The following is a 22,104-nucleotide window of genomic DNA, read 5'->3' as shown; positions in this document are numbered from 1 at the left end:
CTATGCATCAATATCACTAGCTCGCACAGACTCTTATGCAGCCTTCACATCTTCTACCACCCCCAGGTGATAACCTACCTCTAAATGAACAAACTATGGAAACCATCTCCTCCAACCTGGGCTGACACTGCCATCTCCACTGGAATGACCCTCATGATCAGGCAGTTACAACCCTCAAAAACTGCCTATCCGAACTCTCTCTGACCCAATTCTGTGACAGTCCCACACACAACTTAGGCTCGACACTGGATCTTCATCTCCAACCTCAACTCCATCCATCTCGAATCCATTCTCCCTTGTGACTGGTCTGACCACCACTATATCAACTTCCTGATTTTTGAAAGTTGGAACCACAGTATCCATGGGGGTCCGCCAACAGTCCACCCTATCTCCTATACTCTTCAATTTGCTCTTTCAGCCTTTATCTAATGCACTAAACTCCTCGAACATTCTCTTCCATATGTATGCAGATGATACGCAACTTTATCTGAAGATCTCCTCCCCGGATAATCTCATATCACTCAACACTACTCGAATGTCTACTCAAAACTGGTTAACTGAGAACCATCTCCTGCTCAACACCTCCAATACAGAATTCCTTCTAATTTCTCCTCCGAATCACATCCCCAAGCTAGACCTTTGGATGAACCACCTCACTGCCTGCAACTGCTCCCCTCTCATTAGTGACTCAGCCAAATCTCTCGGAATCACCCTGGACAAGTATCTGAACATGAAAAATCACATCAGAAATATGTGCAAGGGAGATAATCACCTGATGAGGATACTAAGGAATATCAAACCATTCCTTCCTCAAGCTGATTTCAAGCAGGTAGTCCAAGCTATTGTTTGGCCTCCCCAAATATACCTTGGCTCCACTAAGGGCATCATTGAACGCTGCTGCCAGATTGGTTACGGGGACCAAAAGATATGCGCACATATCCCCAGTCCTAAAATCCCTTAAGTGGTTGCTCTATGAAGCACAAATTCAGCAAAAGATTGCCTGCCTGTCTCACTAACTCTTTCCTCCTGAAACCACAGATCTTTTGCAAACAGAAAATGTGTCACTGTGCATTCCCTGGCTCTGCCCCGAAAATCTGGAACTCTCTTGCACCAGAAGTACGCAGAATCTCCTCCACGGTTGCTTTCAAATTGGAAGCTGAAAGATTCCTTCTAGACAAGTTCTTACCTTGAATGGCTTTGGATCATTTGCTCTAAGTCAGTGTACTTACACCCTTACGACCTGCACTGGGTGCTACTCTTTTTTAACTTATCATTTGCTCGCCGCTTGTTCGCTATGTACCAGTTATTGTATTACTTTCTATTGACCCTTTTTTTTCTGTAACTGTTATGTTGGTTATTCTTTGTTGATGCCGGTACTGTAATTTATTACCTTCCTTCCCTCCTATTGATTTCAGAGTGTCAACAAGATATTTCTATCTGCTGTATGCATATATCTGTAAATTAATGCATAGCATTTAGTTGTGTGTGTTGTCTACTGAATATACTTTTCCTTTTTAAAGTTAAAGCAAGCATTGACTGTGCAATCATTTATTGAGTGTTCATTTTGCATGCCAGCGAATGTTGATACCTTGGACTGTTCTGCTTAACTACCCTGAGAGAGTCAAGAACTAAAAAAGAAGTGCTTGGTTTCCATTAAGATGAAATTGTAGACTTATAACTTGTGCAAGTCTCACATCCTGCATGACTAATAACCCTATTTGTTACAGTGAGTGTAACCAAAATAGCATGGTAAGCAAGAAAAAGTACAAAAGTAGGCCTCTTTCTCTATAATTTGGGATCAGAGTCCCTTTGCTTGCCCAGCATTTTCAGCCAGACAGGGACTTTTGAGTGAAAATGGTTAAGGAAAATGTTTCTCAACCTTTACTACTCTGTGGCGCTACTGCCAATCTGTGCATGTGGAAACGGGGCCACAGAGAACACCTGCCTGACTTTGGAACCAGCCACTCTTCTTCACTAAACAGCACTTTCCTATTGATAGTCAGAGTATCCTTGTTGCTGGGAAGCGCAGGCAGGGTCAATGTCACACACCAGCCAAAGCTGCCTCTGCTGATAGTAAGGATTCTGAGAAACCTATTTCCAGAATTCTTGGCTGGCATGTGCAGATTGCAGATCTGCCATCCAGTAGCATTTTGCTGCTTCATGTACAGTGGGCCGCTGGGGTGGGGGGCATTTGTTTCATTTTCACAAAGTGGATTACAGAAGTCAGTAAACTGTAATCTGCACTGTAAAAAATGTGTCACCCCCACGGTTTGCAGCTCTGTACTCCCTCCTTGCCTATGTTGTGGCAGTGTAGGGGTGTCTATTGCAGCAGACGAGTCACTGTAACATGTCCAACACCACTTACCTCCTAGAGGGTGGTAGGCCAACATTTGCACAATGCATTTTCTGTTTGATTTCACCAGCCGTGGATGCTGCCTGGTGGTGGGACACACGGTGGGCTCCACTTGCTTGTTCACCAAACCAACAACACAATTGAAAGAACCCCAGACTTGCAACATATCTTTTTAAGGTCAAAATGAGACCAGAGACAAATTTAATAAAATAACCCGGATGTACCTAATAATTGAGACATATTTATTATTTGAAGACATTTTTAAAAATTGGCCTGTTTTCTTCTGTGCCTTTTACTCATGCCAGTGCTTAATTTGAGCCTATAGTTTCCGGTGCTCAGCACCTGCACTTAATTGTCAACACCTGTGCTTGTGAAAGTCTGCCATAAGGTGGCGCTGTCTATCTAATTTAGAAATGACTGCACCAGCATTTAATTATTAAATCAATGTACATTAAAAATGACTATTAACTGCCACCCAAGCAATTCTTATAGCTTTGGGGGCCTGAAATAGTACAAATGTTTACACTTATAGGAGTGTGATGGATAGTAGTTGTGTTTTTACTGCAATTGACAGCATTTATAAAGTACACAGCTACTCAGAAAGAGTGTCCTGGCGCTGAAAAGCTCATATCAGACCTGCAGCTGCCCCTCGGTGCGGGATACCAGGAGTTAGTTACGGAAAAGCCAGGTTTTGAGCATTTTCCTGTACACTGTAATGTCAGACAACTGCCTGAGTGTCAAAGGTAGGAGGTTCCCAGTGAGGGCACCCTGCGACTGAAAGGAACGGCCGCCGGAGTGGGTGCGGTGTACCCTAGGAACGGAAGCCTAATTCAGTGTGGAGGACCTCAGGGTTCTTGGAGGCACATAATGTGTGACTCTCCCTCTGAGATACTGCTCTCCGTTTCCCTGCAGGCCCTCAAAGAAGAGTACCAAGGCCTTAAAACAGATTCTTTTTTTTACAGGAAGCCAATGTAAGGCCTTGAGGTGGGGAGAGATATGAGTCCTGGGTTTGGGCAAGAGGACCGCTCTTGCGGCCGCATTCTGTACCACCTGTAAGTGGTTAAGCAGGTATTTGGGGATGCCTAAGTACAGGACGTTATCGTAGTCCAGTCTGGAAGTAATTATATTGCCTGGACTACTGTCGTATTATGATCAAGAGGTAAGAGTGGAAGACTTTTCCTAAGCATCTGTAAAAGCCCAAAAAAGGAGCCTGCAACTGACCGGACCTGAGATCTTATCAAAAGGGCACTGTCCATCTTGATGCCCAGATTTTTGACACTGCTTAGAGCAGAGGGGGGAGGTGACATGTCCAATGGCCACAGGTGGGGAGCCAAAAGTGTGTGATGCAAGCTGCAGTGGCCTCCTGACGACAGCCTTGGCACCTATTTTCTTTACAAATTAAGTATTGACAAGCTATTTTACTATGCTTGGCAGCTTGGACAGGTTTATTCAAAAGAAATTCCTATGGAAGACAAAAAATGAAAATTCTGGTGAATAACTGAATTGGGACAGAAAATACGCCCGGGTACCAAATTGAAAGTGTCCTGCATTAGCAAATCACATAGCTAAAAAAGTGTCCCTCATTAACAAATAAGGGCAGTTTTAAACTTGTTAAGACCAGCTCTATAGGTGGTTTGCAAGGTATGGGAGACTGCATGCATTTGTGCTTGCTGCAGGCAATGTTTGTGGTAAAATTAGAGAAATCAACAGTAAAACTAGCCCACCAGACCATAAAACATGCTGACAAACAGTCAGAAAACACTGCTCATACACTATTCTGTCAGACTAACCATTAGGACACTGCCAAATTGCCATATAGACCACTGCGACCAATTACAACATTTTCAGTAAGACCTGCTAAAAGTGGATATTTTTCTTTTATTAGAAACATATGTATTTTAGAGTATGCAATTCACACAATTAATTTCCCATAACATATAATTTTTATGAATCCTGTCACATAGTTTGATACCCCACTGATGTATAACTGCAGTAGCCCTGATTATAGCCTGTTGATCTATTATTGTGTGCTATAATCAAATAACGAAGCATGTTGCTATTCCTCATCTAGTGCTTATAACCTCATTACATCTATGAATGATTGTGAATTGCCTTTAGCCTATATCATGAGCTGAAGTACCACCCCACCTGGAGGCTCGTAGTAGTCCTCGTTTGGGATTATAAACTATGTTGACATTGGCACCTGTTTTATATCAGCGTGTAGCCCCTATCAGAACGAGGTGTCTTTCATGCTAGTTATGTTAGATTCAGTACAGGTCACAACTGCAATATGTATTTGTACAGAGAGATGTTCTTTTACCACTACAAGCATGTATGCCATTATGCAGCAGCCCAAACCATTGAGAATCTAATGGGGCAGTGATTTGGCAAGGAATACTTTTACCATCTCCTCCCCACAATACCTCGAATCATCTCCCAAATTCCCACTGTGAACTATGCTTCGTTCTTCTTCAGCTAGAATGCTGCTTTGTAATCGCTGACACAAGGGTCAGACTGGGAACCCAAAGCAGCCTTGGCAAATTTTGTCAGACCAGCCCCTGTATGGTGCATAGTCAATACAGCAAGAGAGCCTAACCAATATAAGGAGGGTTTGGTGGAGTTCTCCCCTTAATAAAATGTGGGCAAAATGGCGCATTTTACAACACATTTTTCATTATATATATTCAATTGAATTAGCTTATAAAGCTTAGTAAATGATGGCCTTAGAGTGCACCAAGATTCAACAATGTTTGTTAGGGCTCTTCAATGTTTCCCTCACTGGAATACAGTGTAGGGTGTCGGAGCACTTTACATCACACACAAATATAGAGACAATAAATAATAAGTGTGTAAATCAGTGTATAGAAAATGTTACGAAGACAAAAGGAAATAACAAGGTGTAGGTTTCACATGCCATCTATCCTGGTAGGCAGATTTTAAGATTACTTGGTGTGGAGAGGCACAAACCCAGGTTTCAGAATGTAACACAGTGGTTTGGGTTGGCTTTCCTAATAGGAATGTATTTCTACCCCTAAATCCCCCTTTTTTTTGCAACTTAGGATATTAAAAGACTCGAAAAAAACCTTTTAACCTGTACCATGTAGTTTGCATGTAGCTCTTTATTTGTTTTTAAATGTGTTTTTCTTGATTTTTTTATTTACATTATTACAATACACTACAGGTAATACAATTTCAATACAATTGCAGCTTGATACAATTATTACGCCTAAGTCATGTTTCTAGCAAATCGTAACTGAATTAATCAACGCAAAAGAATCTTGCCCAATATTTTTAGGATGGATTCGCTAACCTGATATGATTAGGCTATTTGCCACGCAACATTGATATAACAAATGAAGTATCACACTGACTCCTATGCACGAGATCATAACGTTGAAACAGAGCAACACAATGCAACTCTGATATCTTCTTACTACAGGGTCTATTTGCTTGTCTGCACACAGCATTTGGATATCTATTAATTTCGCTATGCATTACCACTTAAGGTTTCCACTACACCTTGAATGTCTACTGAATACTGGGTTAACTAGCTTGGACAATAGTCAGTGGGGGGTGGGGGGGGGGGGCTTGCACCCACTGCGCCACTCATGTTACTGCAGAAGTCACTGATATAAGTCATGTGATCTGATCATGCTACCAGGTTCTAACTCACATTTCATTCAGGTGAATCAGTAGGCACCTCAGTCTGATTCCGCCAGATTGTGTGGAAATCCTTCATGATCGCATCCCAGTTCCCCACAAGCAACTGCTTACGAATACCCACCACATCTTCAGGACGCAGCGCTATACTCTCCGCCTGTGCCCACCAGAGAAGCGAGTGGAACCACAGGCCTTTTCTGCAGCTGGCTCCAGTGATTTCCAGTGCCACGTGATCAGACGTTTGGCCACAGATAGTCCCAAGACTATGTAACGAGATGTCACTTTGTGTTTGCCAGATCTGTGATATAATCCCAGATTCAAACCTCCCATGACCAGCTTAGTGCCCGTTCTGTGCATTGTGCTAGGGACGTGGTGACAGCTCTCCAGTATGGTTGTATGACCGAACAGTACCAACTCATGTGAAGTAAGTCGCCCCCGACTTCCCGACATCGTGGGCAGCTGGCGTTGGTACGACTAAAACATGTATTTATTTTGGACGGTGTTAGGTAGGCCCTGTGTACTATGTAATACTGGATGAGCTGAAATCTTACATTGCGGGGGATAGGGGTGGGACCTTCAACCATTCACGCTCAATGCAGGGACGCTGCAAATCAGTGTCCTAGTGAGCACTCAGGGAGCTCAACTGTGGCACTGTGTGTGTTCTCAGTGACCCAGCAAATGATTTGACGAGGTGGCGGCCTGTATGTAATTCATGTTGATATTGCCGACTCAGTACGTGGGTAGTTCTTGTGCTATATTGCCGCATGAAGTCTGCAATATGCAGGTCAACACTGCATGCAGCAGGAATTGACCCCACGGCAGTCCTGAATTCTCAGCAAGCGTCTCGAAAAGTAAAAGCTGCCCCTCGCTGTATAGGTCCCCGACTGTCATGATGCCAGCCTCTTCCCATTGCATTAGCTCTGCTCCCGAAACAGCACGATGCCTCCTAGGCGTGTCCACTATAGGAATGAACGGTGCATATGGGATCACGCCAATGTGATTTGCAGGCTACGGCGGTAGCAGTAATAAGCTATCTCCAACATAAGTTGGGCTGGTGGCTTGCCCTTCTTTCTGGGGTGGAACAATTCAAGTACTTGCGATGCGTGGCAGTGGGCGCATGAGTCCCGAAGTCTTCCAGTTGGCTTGCGCTTAGCCATCTAGCCACACACTGGAGGATGACGGTGAGGTAGTATTGTTCCACATGCGATAGTTATAGGCCTCCTTTAGCTGTCTAGGGATACATTTTGGACATGGCCGCTCTGCTGCGTGAGAAACCCCAGATGAATTTCCTAATGTCTGCTCCTAGATCTTTGAACAGCGTCAGTTTAAGGCAGGATAGCAAGTTTACAAAATAGTACAAGAGGCGCAGGAGTACCACCATCTGTATCAATGGGATTCGACCCATGACCGTCAGTGGCAGTGTGCTCCAAAAGGACATGTGCGCTCGCACCGCAGTGATGACGCACACCAGATTGCCCTCAAGTAGGTCTGCCGGGTTTCCGTATATGTGTATTCCCAAATATCGAATTGTGGACAGCTGCCACTGCACTGGTCTGCCAGCAATAGTTAAGTGCGGGTTTGGAGTGGTTTCTGCGAAGGAATACAGGCATGATTTGTCCCAGCTCACATGGAGACCATGTAGTTTGCATGCAGCTCTTTGATGACATTTCATAGCTCACTGTGCTAGATTATGATTGTAACTTATGAACAGCACAGTAACAAAACAGTCTCAGTGAAAAAAGCAGTAACCCATTAAGCTATGCACATAGAATAACCCTTTTCCGCTACCTAACATGAGTCAAAACTGCCACTAGGACAACCTCCGTTCTCTCTCTTCAGCAGGAACATTAATCACCAGTTATCTTGACACCTATTTTTGCCTGAATACTACAGGATTAGCAAAAAAACTCTGCAGCAGGTGCTTTCAAAACTGCTGCACTGCTACAGAAATGCTCCCCAGTAACAAAACAAGCCCCCCACCCTTCCAGGTACGGCCAGACCAACCTTGCCTAACACATACGTAGACACATTCCCTTACAATACATATATCACCTAAACCAATGGACAAGCTAATGACTGAGATGACCTTCGGTTCACATTTGTATTGGCTAATGTTCAGGCACTTCTAATTTTGTATTATTTTCCGACAGAAAAAAATGAGAAAAGAAAGCAAAATATTAGTGCCATTAATCATGCAGGTTACAGCGCACTCTGGAGGAATATTCAGATACATATCTCAGTCACATATCTCTCTTAAGCGGATATGAACGCGTCCTGGGTTTATGAAGGAGCTACAACAAAGAGGCACACGAGGTAAATCATCTTTCATTTTGTCTAAGATATAGGGCAGGCGCGTGATTCTGATTTTCGACAATGTATCAGAATTTAATTTGCTTGCTTAGACCTTTTAAAGGGCCATGCATCATATCGCATTTTCCATTACATCACTATGTACTGCATGGAGCTAAATAAATAAATACAAATATATATATTTCCGGCATGCTGTGATTTTCCGTGGCCAGATAGTGCCCTCTAAAGCTCTCGGGCATTTGTTTAACAATATATCGGCAAGGCCGCCCAGCCGTGGAGAGGAAGCACCATCGCTAATGAATAGTGGCTAAGGATCGGAACAATTCCGGACCTGAAAGCGCAGTGAACCGAATGCCGAAAATGACTTGCCTTGATGCTTTTGACCCTACTAAGGGAATACAATTTTTTTTTAAAAGAACAGCAATATGCTTTGGACTCACTCAGAGTACAATTATGGCTGCTTTAGGGACTCCAAGTCCCAGCATGCATCTGAATTTACACAAATCAAGTGAGGCCCACCTGGGGGCCACATAAAATCACAGCATGCCGGAAATGGATTTAATGCACGCCCTCATTGCATTTGTTGTCGTATAGCCCTCGAAGCAGCAAACCGCCTTGAAACACATGGGCTGGAGGATACTTACTACAAATATCAGGGCGAGTGGCGAGATACACCAAATGGTGGGTGAACTAGGTAGTGCCCTCTTAAGCTCTCGGGTATTTGTTTAACAATTGTATATACATATATATATATATTCACTGAAAAAACCATAGGTTATACACCATATATAGTTAGGAATTAGCATTTAAAAAACCTTATTTTACTCACACAAAACCATTGAAATTCCATATATAGTTAGTTGTACTAACTAAATATCGCGCACCCGCAATCCACTGCTGATCATGTCACATATTACATCATTCATGACATGGTCAGTGACATCACTGATGACATCTCAAATGACATCACTGATGACATCACTGATGACATCTCATTTGACATTACTGATCACATCACTGATGACATCATTCATGTGATAATACGATGAAGCTCTTCAGACTCTAATATAACCTTAGATACACTCAGTGTAAACAGACACTCACAGACTGTCACTCATCCATGGAGTTACTCACACACCTAGTCAGTCATGCAAAGAATCAATCACACCTCCATTTCCTCAACTATACAGTTATACACACCTTACTTATTCAAACATATACTAACACATATTTACTCTCTTATACAATCCCTGATACAAGTTCACAATGATCCATACAGCCACTCACACATTCACTGGCTCTTTTGCACAGTTATTTATATATGTCAACTCTCACATGTACTGTGTTTTACATATGTACTTACTTTGACATGTAGCACTGAGATATCCATTCACTCACCAATACACTCATGCACACAGTCAACCGCCCATACAGCTGTTTCCACATGCACTTTTGAACCCATACATCTAGTGAATCAACTGCTCACACATCTATGCACAGAGTCATACACCTCCCAGCCACCCACACACACACTCAGTCTCCCATACAAATACTTGGGCAACCAATCAATAACCCATATAGTTACTCATATAGCTACTAAACAACACATGCAGCAGTTTTCAGAACAACAGACATAATGATGCACAAATTAAGACAGTTTAGTCACTAACCCATGCACTCAGTGAGACACATTTAATCACTCATTCATACAGTCAGTCATGCACCTACTAAATCATTCATCCAGACACTTATACATCCACTCAATCTTCAATATGTAAGACATATTTTAACTTTACAGAAAAATACAGTCACTGGATGTTGTCATCAGTGATGTCATTTGAGATGTCATCAGTGATGTCATCAGTGATGTCATTTGAGATGTCATCAGTGATGTCATCAGTGATGTCACTGACCATGTCATGAATGATGTAATATGTGACATGATCAGCAGTGGATTGCGGGTGCGCGATATATAGTTAGTACAACTAACTATATATGGAATTTCAATGGTTTTGTGTGAGTAAAATAAGGTTTTTTAAATGCTAATTCCTAACTATATATGGTGTATAACCTATGGTTTTTTCAGTGAATTTTCAAGGTTTTGTAAATGCTAATTCCTAACTATATATGGTCTATAACCTATGGTTTTTTCAGTGAATTTCATTGGTTTTTTAAAAGCTAATATCTATAGCTGTAAAATGTATTCTTCTTTAAATCCAAAAATATATTTTATATGTTTATTAATAATTTTTTTTAAATATTTGTTTTGTTTCGCTCCCGGTCCGCGAACCGGAAAGCTTTCCGTTAGCTTAAATTGATGCCGCGACCGGGTCCGCGAACCGGTAAATGTTCTGTTTGCGCAACTGCCACTTTAGAAATCAACATCGTGACGCATCGCGAAAGCGCGACGTATCGCGTTGCCGCGTAATGCGTCTTATGACGTACCGCGTTAGCGCACCCGGAAGTGCCCCGGGGCGCGGACCGAGGCGCGAAACGCAGCTCCCCGGAAGCGATCCGCGGCGCGAAAGCGCGACGTATCGCGTTGCCGCGTAATGCGTCTTATGACGTACCGCGTTAGCGCACCCGGAAGTGCCCCGGGGCGCGGACCAAGGCGCGAAGCGCAGCTACCCGGAAGCTATCCGGGGCGCGGACCGGAGCGCGTAACGTAAGCATAACAGGTCATGTGACTTGTTAATAACACTTTTCATTGGTTCATTTCACTTTTGGTTTCATAATCATGTAAGGCTAGGTCAGGTGACCTAAAAATAACACTTTTCATTGGTTGAGAACTATTATTTTTCCCAAATGATGAAAACCCCTCCTTCTTTCCTCACTCTGACTTTCATCATTGTGAGAGGAAGACCTTTATTAATACTTCAGAAATGGCTTCAGTAGTTGCTTCAGCTGGTGCACCCCCACCACCACCTCCACCTCCTCATGGGAAGAGAGGACCACCTCCCCCGGTCATGACCAACACAGAGGAGGAAGAGGAAGAAATGGAGGAAGAGGAGAGAGAAGAACCACAGTTCTTGGAAGAGGTGCCCCGGGTTTCCCATAGGAAAGCCAGTTTCATCTGGCAGTTTTATTCAATCCCTCCAGGCCAAAAAAAAGTGAATGCGAGGTATGTCACCTGCCTCATCTGCAAAGATAAATTATCAAGAGGGACTGATAAGAAGTATAGTTATGGGAACTATACCATGCATAGGCACATGACCAGGAAGCATCCACTTAATTACAGCCGGGCGGAAATACGGGATTTGGAAGAAAATCCAACATCAACTCCTGTGGCCAGATCAAGATCGTCAATATCATTGACACCAGCAGAGGCACGGGAAACTGTGCTAAACATACAAGAGAATTTTGGCCACATGAAACCTGTTTTTTGTTGTTTCCCCCCCCAAAAAAACCAAAAAAAATATAAAATCGTTCAAAAAATACAAAAAAACAAAAAATAAAAAAAAATATAAAACAACAAAAATATTTAAAAAAAAGTTCTTTTCAGAACTACCTCCCCTTTCAAAAAAAATTGCTAGAATGTTTAGCACTCTGGCAAGCTCTATTTCTTTTGGTTCGCTTCCCGGTTAGCTTCCCGGTACGCGGACCGGGAGCTAACCAAAAAAAAAAAAAAAAAGAGTAAGTATAAGGAAAGTAAACAGAGAGTGATGTTAAAAGAAAGACAGCTATAGGGAGTAAAGAAGAGATACTGTTTAATAGATCTATTTACCGAAGAAAAGACGGAAGAGGGTATAATTGTGAAAAACAAAATAGATAAGGAAGTGAAAGAAAAAAAAAGAGAGTATAACATTAACAAAGAAGAGTTTCTTGGAGAATGTGAGTGAATGTTCAAAATAAGATTAAAACATGGGGAATAACAGAGAGAAAAAATAGAAAACAGAAAACAAAAAATAACAGAAAAAGATTAATTGAAACAGCAAAGAAATGTAAGTAACATAGAGCCATATCATCAACATAGGCAATAAAAGTTTTGCAGCTTTTATTGGCAGAAATGTGTCGCTAAAGCCGCTTTTGCGGCAGAAAACTGCCGCTAAAACCACTTTTGCACCAGTTTTCTGCCAATAAAAACAGCAATAATTTTATTGGCTGTGTTCATAATATGCCCCTTAGTGTGCTTCAACTACACAGAGAAAGCATTATGAACAAATAGTGATAGAGTGATCAGTCAAAGACACTAAGAGTAATAGAGACGGAGTGAGTGAACAAGAGTGAGGAACTATGAGAAGAGAGGGACTGAGAAAAAGAGTGGAAGGAGTTGAGTAAGTAGGTAATAGAGAAAGGAATGAGGGAAGTAGCAAAGGCAGGAAACTGAGGGTTAAAGAAATGAAGCAGTGGAACTAATAGAAGTTAAATGTGATAGAAATGTAACGAAAAGAGTACAAAACATTTACCTTATAATTGTTGTTAAATTACTCACTTTTTGTTTTTATACTTTCAATCTGTGAAAGAGAGAACAAACATTTGAAAAATATTAAAACATGTATTTAAAAATTACAAAAGACAAGGGAAAAGATTGAAGGACAAACAGTTTTTCAACAACTTTGACACTTACAGAAGCTTCTGCTTCTCCAGGCCCCCTACACAGTCCTAAAGATATACATTTTAAACTAACAGTATCTTGATGCAGATGAAGTGAGGCCTATCTTAAAACATGGTGCATCTTTTGCATTGCTGTTGTCTCAGAAAAGTGTCGCAAGACACTAAAATTTTAAATGATTGCTTCAGGATGCCAATAAGATGTGTCCTATCCAGAGGTTTGTTTGAGGTGAGGCCTACTCAGGGTTGCAGATGAAATTTCAAGTTGTTGAAGAGAATAGAGGACATAATACATGTGAAGGTCTACCAATGAAGTGAGTCATGTCCACTGCACTCTTGAACAAAGGCTAAACCTCCTCTGTTTCCCTGGACAGACCTAAACTTGATCTGCACAATGTGATTCGTAATGATAGGAAACACAGGTGATGTAATTGAAATACGTGCAATTTCTTTTGCTCATTTCACAATCACATCACTTGTGTTTCCTTTGCTTAGGTATCTCATTGTGCAGATGTAGTCCAGCATATGAAAGAGTACGCAGAAGTGCAGCACTGCATGCAACAACTTTGACACTTACAGAAGCCTCACCTTCTCCATGCCTCCTACACAGTTCTACATATACATCATAAATGCAAACAGTACAGAATTAATTATACATGTTAAATGGTTTATTTTTGCTGTTCTCAGAATGTATCAAAATTCACTAAAAACAGTGACTTGAAGGTATTCATCATATAACAGCGGGGAAAAAAAACACAATCAAAATGATTGTGTTTAAAAAAACCATACAACATAGCAAATCAGAATTCAGAACTCCTTAAAGTTAACTTACTTTCCATGACGTCAAAGGATGTCCTATGAACAGCTTACACTCTGTTGTGCTGTTATTACTTTCAGCCCGCCACTTTCTGAAAGAAAACCTCCATCGTTTTTAAAAACATGTTACATGCAATAAATGACTTCTTGCTCTCTACCACAAGTTTCCACAAAGCCAAATCTTGTCAGAGCCATTTATAACTCTTGGATTTCTTGTAAGCCAATCCCGTCATTTGGCATTTCTGCAACTTTCAGAATTAAAATGTTGAAGATCATTTTCACAATCATGGAATAGTAATATCTTCCCCTTCTTGCTCAGTCATGTTCTACATTTCCTATGACACTGATACTGCTTACTATGAAGCAGACTTACACTACCTCTATGACTACTACAATTATTTAATTCTCTACATCACTTTTAATCACAAAGCAATGTAAAACAGTAGACAGCATTGCAGACTTACATTCCCTCTACTCTATGTTTTGATTGGCTGCTTCAATTAGCTTATAAAAAGAAATAGTTTTTCTGAACTCATTCAAAGTGCACTTATTTCTCCATGACGTCCAGTCTTATGGTTAGAAGTTATGTCTCTGAACTACACTTATCCTCAAGGCCAAATCGTGTAGGAGCCATTAGAACTTCTTGAAATTCCACAGAGCACATCCCGAGATTCTTTCCCTAAAATTTTGGTTTTAAAAACACCAGGTAAGAGTTTTTAAGGTCATACGGCAATTTTTTTTTGAAAATTAAAACAGAATCATTGCAAAATGACCAGCCATTTCTAGACTTTAAATAAGCTGTGTAATGTCCTGATGTTATTGAAGGACCGTCATGATATATAATTGCTGCAGTTACAAAAGTCCTTCCTGATATTGACAACTGCGAAGCCACAACATTTTTAATTAAAGTTGTCAATTTTGTTCCATCAGGCCTACATCGTTGGAACATTAAAATGACATACTGGCCATATGTTCGTATAAATAATGTGGACATCATTTCAGATTTACATTGGCTACACTCCATGTTGTGATCAGCTGCTTTTACTAGCTTATTAAAGGAGACTGATTTACTGTCTGGCAAAGTTAAATATATAAATCTTTCTGAGTCTACACTAGTAGTACTTGATACCATACAGTTCTCGCAGTCATGCTGCCATTGATAAGAAAGCCCAAACAGCTGATCTACATCTACACCTTCAGCATGCAATACATCAAGCATATACATTAAAAACTCCTGACAATCTTGCTGAATATTTTGAGAGAATTGTGTTTGGCCTGAACATCTGTCTAACAGATTTCGAATTTCAGACAAACTTTCTATGTTTGTTCTATCAGTGCTACATTTCTCTAACACAGAATTTAACAAACTGCAAAATCTTTGATCAGAATTGACCACAATCTCTTCTTTTACATTTTCTAGAGAAAACAAAACATTAACCACTACATTAGCATAGTAGTTGACACCAGAACTGTTTTCAAATTGAAAACCAACAACATCTTCAACAGAATTCTTTTTGTTTCTGCTTATAATTTCAGGTTCATCGACTTTTCGTCTTTTTGCTACAACCTCCCCAGTATTGGTTACATTTCTTCGTTTCCGGCCTACCACACGTTTCTCAAACAAAGGATATTGAGGCAAATGTGGCGCATACTCTCTTCTTAACCTATTGTATTCCTTAACACAATCTAGATCCGCACAAATGCTTGTGACATCACACTCAATCAAGTACAATCCCGATAAAGTTCTAACTCGTGACAATACCACATATGCCATACCCTCCTTGAACACAGAACTGCCAATATTAACCCCTTCGACGCTCATGACGAGCTGGGCTCGTCATGCAGTAGCCTGCTCACACGCTCATGACGAGCCCAGCTCGTCATGAATAATGGGTTTTTGTAAATCCCAGCACAGGGCTGTAAATCTCCTAGCATCGATGCGGTTAACCAATGCACTGTCTACACTTAAACCTTGCGATTTATGGATTGTCACCGCATATGCCAAGCAAACAGGAAACTGCTTACGGCGAACATATAAGTCTTTTACAAGCAAAAATCTAGCAGAGCAACGACCAATTAGCTGTACTTCCTCAATGCCATCAAATTTAATTTTTAAAAATTCAATTCCATCTCTATTTCTGTATTTTACAAAATCAACAACATTACCCATTGATCCATTTACCAGACCTCTTTCAACATGTAAATTCCTTCTTAAAATTAAACGGCAGTTCAAGCACACATTCAGAGTCTTTTCAAAACCTGCAGTTTTAGATATACTCTTCTCTAATGAATCCAATTTTGTTTTCAGATTCTCAGACAAAATAATTGTTGATCCCATATGCTCTACTCTGTCAATAGCTTCCAGTTTCACAATCTCTTGCTTTTCTAAATGCAACATTTTGTTGTTGAATTTGGCACATTCTGCAAGAGTTGGCATCAAACATATTCCAGATTTCTTCTCAGTAATTTTCTGAAAAATATTCTCAGGCACAACATCTTGTTCTGGATATAAATTTGACAGTAATCGTGCATGTAAAGCTTCTTTCCCATGCTCGGTCACTTTTCCAATTCTAACATCTTGTAGAATACTCTTGTAAACTTCATCCTTCGCCTGACGCATATTTTCATGCAGTTCAGCATAATTGAAGTTTAACCATATATTGACGTTGCCAATGCTGCCTAGGCACTTCCTGGTATCTTCATGCGTGAGCATTTTGAACACAGGTTGCCCTTTCACTGGTGTCAGCTGCAGAAGATCTCCGAAAACAATGATGTGTTTGCCACCAAATAACACATCATACTCTGTTTTGAGAACTTCTTGCATTCTCAAATGCACAAAGGCAAGCATGACATTGGAAACCATGCTTACTTCGTCAATGATAAGAAGTTTCATTTTCCTCAAGATTCTTGAAACTTCAAAACAAGCATCTCCAGATAGCTTGTGATATTGTAATTTGTTGTCATGCTCCACTGGCAGCATCAGTAAACGATGTAAAGTAATCCCTTTAATGTTATGTGCTGCCAGTCCAGTTGGAGCGGTGACAACACAAGACAGCGATGACTCTGTCCTTTCCTGCAAATAGCATGAAATTGCTTTAATGAGGAAACTTTTTCCAGTTCCCGCTTCTCCACTCACGTACAGTCGGACAGGCTTCAACGACGTACATGAGCACTCTTTCTTGTCATGACTTAATCCATGATCAATTTGCATGGTAACTTCGTCATATATTTTCCTCTGCTCAACGTTGAGTTGTCTTTCCAACTCTTCTAAGTTAACCGCATCCTCCTGAGCATGTACCATGGCTCTTTCCACTTCATTCATAGCAGTGGCAGCTTCATTTTCGATAACAGGTCCTCCTAGTGGATCCTGACTCAATGAAGCAGAACTCTGACTGTCCTGAGAACTGTCTCTGGCAATCTCGGCTGCAATCATTGCTTCCTGCTCAATTTCCGCATTCAACATTTGTACATATTTGGGAAAAGCAGGACATTCTATGGTCTCCTTGGCGGCATTGAAAGAGTCTTCGTAACAGAGAAAATCTCCAAGCAGTTCCTCTTCTGCACGCCAAGGCTTGAAAAGTTGCAAAAGTGCTAAATAGAAAAACTCCTTTTTTTCAGGAGATTCGCCACTCAATTTTCGATGGTTTACCACGTGCTTGACCAGACATCCCTCACTTCCTATTACAGCATACACTCCTTTCTCAGTATCTTCTTTGATGTTCCTCTTGAATATGTAATTTTGAAGAACCTCATACAGACAAACATTCTCGAGGTGAATACTTCGATTTGGATAATATGTATCCAACATGTTGGTCTTCAAAATGTCGGTACTGTTTGGCTCCTTTTCCACCAAATACTCAATTTCCCGCACAGGTTTGAGAACTCGATTACGCGTTGCAGCAAGACCAAGACTCGCCCAAATGATACTCCTGGACTTGGCATAGAGACTTGCTGAAGACAACCGGTCAGAACATTCGTACGCTCCGATTTCTCGATGCGACAACATCTTCAGACTGAAACTGTACAACTTCTTGCTGAGGCTCTTTTCATGGGAAATGTCCTCCCACATATCCTTCAATTCTGTCTTCTCTTTTTTGGTGATGTAAGACGTCACATACCGAGCCACAGCCATACAGTTATCAGCCACAAACTGTATATCCATGTTAGCATTCCACATGGACAAAATCACCGGGTTGTAGTCGTTGATGTACTTGGACTCTTCGTTCCTCTTCAAATTGTATGTGTTTTTAGGTGATTTCTTCATCACATTATGTCGCAGAGAAGACATCAAACTGTTTACTCTTCCTTTAGAAATCACCGGTCGTGGAAAACCGAAACGACATTTGGTGTAGAACTTGTCCTTGTTTCGGAATTTACGACGACAGTACTTTCCACATCGATGGCTTTGGAAACGCAGAACTTTTTCTCTTAGGCTTTTCTTCTCCTTTGCGTTTGGAACAGCACACGTAGAATACTGTTGTATAAAACTCATCACTGAGTCTTCTGGATCCGTTCCAAATTTAGGTGCATCCTTGATCCACAGCAACATATGTATATGAGGAGCACCTCTTGCTTGGTACTCCTTTCTCCAGAAGAAATCCAACACCTCTCCAAGAGGTGGATTCTTCTTATTCATGATGAAAGACATACTAGCTTCAAATCTATGATTGAAGTACCTACATACATTGACTGGATCCAAAGAGCACAGTTCTCCGGGTGTCTTGAATTCGATGTTTTCTACGTTAGCATTTGCCTCTCGTAGAAATTCAAGTAAGTCTTCCCAGCCATACTCGGCACAGCTCAGAGTGAGGAACCATGTGGGAGTACCTAAGTTCCTCAGCATACATTTTAAATCACCATGACGACGGTACCAGTACTCATTAGTACCACGCTGACACGCCATGAGATTAATCAGGTGAGAATCCAAAATACTGTCTTGGACATTGACTTTATCCATAAAGTCACTTGCCGAGATGTTTTGCATGTGTATACCACTTTTCAAGATGTGGTTCACTGCATATGACAGTCCAGACAGATCGCTTTCAAACAGGAGATGAAACAAATAAGGAATGCATTGTCGAAACCTAGCATCTCCTGCATACAATCGCAAAGTCCGGTATTCAGAAGCAGGAATTTGATGAGGTCGCTCATCATATCTTCCTCCCTGACCTGTTGGAAAAAGCTGTGGGAAACACCGAGCTTCCAAACTTTCCTCCCAAACACTAATGGGACTCCCTTTGGCTTGTTTCATTTGAAACAACTCAATAGCATTCCCCATGACTTCCTTGGAATGCAAAGGATGAACACTATAATGTTCATATATTTCTTCACTAGTAGAAGTTTCTACTTTCTCAATTTGACCAGCACACAAATCGCTATCCTCTTCCTCACTTACTTCCTCTTCTGCAACATATACATTCTTATAGTATTTATTATTTTTTTTCAAATACAATGTTGCCTTTTTAACTTTCCTAACATCTACTAAATCTTGCCATATTTTCTTATTCTTTGTCGGAACCCCATTAACTAAGATAACCAGAGGTTCCTCGTCCACTTTTTCTACTCCAATTGTGTTAATGTTTTTCTTCAAATCTAGAGGCAAATAAACAACTCTTCCCTTTAATCCTCTCTGTAAATCTGATGGAGGCAATTTCCCTGTCTTTGGCTCCATTCTTACAATAGCCTGAAAGGGATGGATACTTTGAATCAAAATAGATTCATAAGTATTTAAATCCTTCAATTCAGAAGGAATCTCAACCAATTCCAGATTATTATGAACTGCTCTAGCACGCATCTGGTTTTGATTTAATTTGCAACAACAATAAGTACACACACGTTGATCCAATCCCAAATCAAAACAATTTTCTACCATCAAGTATGTTGCGAAATCCTTCCATTCACTATTATTTTTCCTTTCACTTTTTGCATATAAATCCACTAACTTAGTCTGATTCTTATAATAAGTGCGTCGACAACACACACAAGTGAAATTTGGCCTCTCACTTGATTTGACCTGAAACGTGGCAATTTCCCTCTGGAAATTATCTGTACTGGAAACCTGTACACTATCTTCCACATTACCCGCTTCTTCTTGGTCAATTTCAACATTCTCCTCTTTACTTCCAAAGTAACAAAACTCAATTTCTTCACATATATTCTTCACATCTATTTCAGAACCATGCAAAAGAGCAGCACATAATTTTTTAAGCATAATTGCTGGACTCTTAGCATAATACAACATTCTAACTAATTTCCTCACTTTATTATGATGCACTGCTAGCATCCTGAAATAATGAAAAACACTCTGGCATACTCTCCTGGAAAGACAAGCCAGTGAATGACCATGCAAACCTGTCACTTCTCTCACTCTGCAAGGATCTAATTCTTGCAACAACCTTATTTTCTGCTTCAAACTTTTCTTATTAAATGACCGTACAAAATCACAAAGCAAATTGATGGAATCCTGTCGCACACTGCAAATACTACTACACTTCCAGGTGTACACAGGACCCTTAGCACGTCTTCCTAAAACCTCATTACCTAACACCTCTTCTGCCTCTGTTGTCACAAGTTTTTCTTTTTCAACTGGACAACCATCTTTCACTTCATAAGCACGACCACTGGTGTCAACTGCATGCACCAAATCATTATCCTGGAAATAACTCTCCTCATTAAAAAATGCCTCACAACTTGAACTATGCATCCATTCTCCAGAAAAAACTTCACAAAAATTACTACGATTAACTATTCTCTTCCATCTACTATTTCTTTTGAAATCATAAATTGCCTTGTTTAGCTTCCTAATTCTATTGATTATCAAAATAAATAACTTACGTTTAATTTCAAATGCCTGATCAATAACTTTCTCAACTTTTTTTTTTCTCTTATAAAAAACCACTTTCTGTTGACCTTTCTTAATATTTTTTAACAAATTGCCAATTATCCTGTTGCGGAACATTCGTTTACGAATGTCCCTAAACTGTTGTTTCCTTCTACTATCATGCATAGAGTTATCTCTTGCTCTAGCAGTAACATTTTTGATTGGCCTTTCCTTTCCATTTGAATTGCTTCTCTTTTTCTGGACTGAAACATTTTCTGTAGTAATATTTTTTTTACTGCAAATATTTCTTATGAATGTTTTTGTACTCTTACCCGGTGCTTTCTTGTTGACTTGACAAATCTTTTTGTTAGAGGACTGCTGCTTTTTTTCAATCACCTGCTGTCTTTGACGTTTTGCAGCCTTTCTCAGTCTTTCTTTCGTTGGCATGGTGAAATGTTGAAATGATCTGCAGTTGAATCTGTGGTAAAATATATTAAAAAATGTTATTAACCACTATTACCCAACAGTACATCAATAACAGTAATCAAAAACTTAAAACACTACTTTACATTTTTACATATAAGATTTTTTAGTGCATGGCAATTTTAGAATACAGAAATAGCAGAAAAGAAATGGAATTTATATTCATGTTACCTGTGCTATCTTATATGTGAATCTGATCTAATTTTATGAGCATATTTTAATATTTTATTGAAGACACTACACATAACCTGTTTTTGAAGGTGTCTTTATTTTTAAATTAAACGGTTTACATTTTTACTTTTTATTTATTATAAATTTTAAAAATAAATGTTTATAGTTCCATAGGATCAAGCAGGTCAGCTTCCCACCCTATGTCATATAATTCGGACAAATCTGCATCCTCATCACGTTCTTCTTCATCCTCAGGATTTAAATCATCCAAGGGATCAACATCCACTGATGTTTCAATTACAAGTTCAATGATGAGGTCAAAATCAACTGATTGCAGATTATCGCTCATGTTGATGTTGTCTTTATCTTTAAAGAAAGATAACAACAATGAGATGTTGCAGAGTAAGAGACAAATCTCAGAGATTATAATAGTAAAATTGTTTAACAAGAGTAACATTTTGCAGCTATTATTTAGCCATGTCCAGCGATGCTGAGCAGGTGAAGCCTATGTCTAATTTTTCAGTGAACAGGACTCATCTCTTCTTAACCTTGGATAAGCCTCACCGACTCTGTGTCCCCTGCACATACTTAAATGTAAAGGGGCAGATTTATGTTAAATGGCACATCCCCAGGCATGCACCAGTTAACGTGCACCGCTGCTCTGCCACCCATGGTGTGCCGCATTTACAATCAGATAGGAGAAAGCTGCGTCAAAACCCTGCGCCTGCTTTAAGCAGGCATAGGTCTTGACGCAACATTGTGGAGATGGGGCACCCCTGAGCCTTGCTGGAGCTGCATCGCACTTGCGATACAACTCCAGCAATGCGCCACCTTTACAGCACAGATACGTCACGCATCTGTGCCATTTTTGCCCCATGCTGCGCCGCATTGTAAATGCAGCACACCATGGGTGGCGGAACAGCGGCGCAGGATGACTGGC

This window comes from Lissotriton helveticus, chromosome 2_1 (genome assembly GCF_964261635.1).
Source record: "Lissotriton helveticus chromosome 2_1, aLisHel1.1, whole genome shotgun sequence".
NCBI lineage: Eukaryota > Metazoa > Chordata > Amphibia > Caudata > Salamandridae > Lissotriton > Lissotriton helveticus.
The sequence above is the reverse complement of the archived record's forward strand: the minus strand, read 5'-3'. Positions refer to the sequence as shown.